At 43.5% G+C, this 2818-nt stretch overlaps 1 pseudogene; it reads right to left on the bottom strand.

Annotated features, from left to right (window-relative positions):
• Positions 1-1262: 1262 nt before the first annotated feature.
• LOC109471371 overlaps positions 1263-2818 on the bottom strand; it is a 15974-nt pseudogene continuing 14418 nt past the window's right edge.

The raw sequence follows: 2818 nt of genomic DNA, 5'->3' as shown, positions 1-2818 counted from the left end.
TGTTGTGACCTGTATTTGCCCGGTTACTCTGGGACAATAGCCGGAACATAAATATCATCATTGTAATCTATACTTGTCTGAATCGTCATCATAATTACACAGTTGATTAAACCCGTGAACTCGGCTGCCCCCCAGAACGGTAATGGTATATTCCCGGCAGCTACGTTCATAACTGGGTGGGTCTGTAGGGTGAGACTTATCAGGTCATTAGCGGTCATCAAGTAGTTCAAATGTAGGTAAAGTTTCTACGAAAATTTCATAAAACCTCTTACAGTAAATGCACAGTTATTCCTGTTTTTTTACGCACACCTGTATGTGAATAATGTACGGAATAACAACACGGAAGTTGAAAATTCTGTTTCACAACTTTTAATGAATTAGTGAAAGAAGAAATTAGTGCCACCCGAAGTTTGTGGCATTGCCCGATAGTAACCAGGCAAGTACAGGATCAGATTTTTACTTTGTTGAAGTACAATGTACAGAGCCATCCATTCTTGACTCATCGTGCCAATTCTCATTCATACGTACATACATGCATCCAAACGAACGAACGAACAAACAAATAAATAGATAAACGCTACCAAAATATAACCTTCTAGGCAAAGGTAATACCGGAATCGAAACAAGTCTCCGCGCGATGTTGCATGAATTGCGTAATAATTATGCAACTACAGCAAGGTTCGATGACCGGGTGTGGCAAGAAGGGTAGGACGCCTCCGGCCATATGTACAATGTAGATCATGATCTCATTATAAAAATATATGTGGTTCGTGATTTTCAAACGTGTGTACTACATGTGGATATTTGATCTCAGGTGCTCCATTCATAGAAATGCCGTCACAACTTTTTGATTCTATATAGAATTGTTTTTATTCGGCCATAGTAACATGAAAACGTACAAATCACAGCCGTGAATTCAGCTTTGTCCATTGCGTTGTAATGCATTCGTAATATTGTGTGTGTGTGTGTGTGGGGGGGTGATAACAAGGGTAACGTTATATGTCTACGATCACAGTCATGGTGCACTTCAAAGAGTGATATTATTGTATACATGTACTTTCATACAATCTGTATCTGTATGTATCTGTATCTGTATACCAGGTATAACCGCCGTTCGGTGTAAACTCATAATATAGAGACGTGGGCTCTTTCTTACCATTGGATTATTAATCTACAGAAACTATCATCGCGACATTGTTAGTTTTTTTTAATCTCGTACACATTTATGACTGCTTCATATTTCTGACCGCTCCACACTACTGCTACTTCCTAGGCCAAATCTCCGACACGAGCGGCCTCACTCTGAGCATGGTCTCGTAGTCTGGCCGCAGGCCCTTCTCCAGGGCCTGTCCGACACTTCGGACCTCCGTGAGCTTGCCGAGGAGAGTGGGAAACATCATGTGCTCCCGTGGGTAGGCTACCCTGCAGTAGGCCTGCAGACAGGCTGTGTACTGCTCCTGCGCCTTTTCCAGGGTTTCCCGGTCGGAGATGTTCGGGCGATCTGGAACGGCGAACAAGGCAAGGCCATGGTTCATTCCCGGTGCCGGCCTAGCCTCCTAGTCTTCAGCACTTCCACACACAAAAATCGTCGACAAAAAGTTTATAACAAAGGTCTTTTCTCCGTGAAAGACTTTTGACTCATGCTAGCATGCAACGAAATGTTTACCGTTTAACTCAACGTACTGATCAGCACATGCACATTCATTGCATCTACCTGATTTGTGTTATCATCTTTTGGACAGACCTAAAACTTCGTGGACTGCGCATGCATTGTATCATCTTCCTGATTTGTGTTAGCACTTCATTTAGACAGAGACCTAAAACTTCGTGGATTGCACACATGCATTGCATCTTCCAGATTTCTGTTTAATAGCATTTTAGACGGACCAAAAACTTCGTGGAATCAAGTCATATTATTGCATGCAAATGAGTAGTTATATACATATAAGGAACGGGCTTTTGGGGAAACACGTACCGGGTGAAAGGACGACCGCACAACAGAGAAGGTGAACTGTGATCGGGTCCAACTTCAGCTTTGCCATACCTTCAACCCACGTCATGTAGGTGTCCATAAAGTCCCGGGTGTACACTATAGATCACATGTAGAACACCGCATCAAAAACACCGCATCAGAGGGGGTCAGAGGGGGGGGGGGCTTCGAAGAGGGGGTGGGTCAGCTTGGGGGGAAGAGGTGGGAGTGGGGGTGGCGAGGCGCTTTAAGGCTGCTTCAGTGACACCTATTAGTCACGGTTACTAAATACTAGTACATAGCCTACGCGCACGGATGCGGATCAGTATATCCGTATATTCATTGTGGGTTGAAAAGATGTAATTGTTTGTGCGAGTGCTACTTTGTATAGTTAGTTGCGTATACTCAGTAGAACCTTCGCACCACCACCAACATCATTGTCTCCGTGAGGATGTACCTAGTACTTCCTTTGTTACCTTATATAATAACTCTTTTCATGTATCGACTAACATTGTTAGTCGTCGTTACCCACGTTTACACGTAAGTATAGCATGCCTTAACAAATTGAAGTGGATAAAGGTATGGACAGGCTGGAAAACTAGATGTCAGAGATCAGAAATGCACGTATATGATTATACTGTAGCGTAAAATGTAAGAGTCATCATGTACCTAAGTTTGCCACGCGGTAGGTGACTTCGTTGTCGATCTCACACTCCTGACAGGAGACGGTCCACCGCATCATGGAGTACTCAAACATGGAGCCCTTCAACAACAACAGACAGCAAGAAATCAGACAGACTTCAGATTTCTGGAAAATATTTTGGGTTTTCGTGATGTTCAAGTCCCCCC

The sequence above is a fragment of the Branchiostoma belcheri genome, unplaced genomic scaffold (assembly GCF_001625305.1).
Source record: "Branchiostoma belcheri isolate BF01 breed outbred unplaced genomic scaffold, Haploidv18h27 scaffold25, whole genome shotgun sequence".
NCBI lineage: Eukaryota > Metazoa > Chordata > Leptocardii > Amphioxiformes > Branchiostomatidae > Branchiostoma > Branchiostoma belcheri.
The sequence above is the reverse complement of the archived record's forward strand: the minus strand, read 5'-3'. Positions and strand labels throughout refer to the sequence as shown.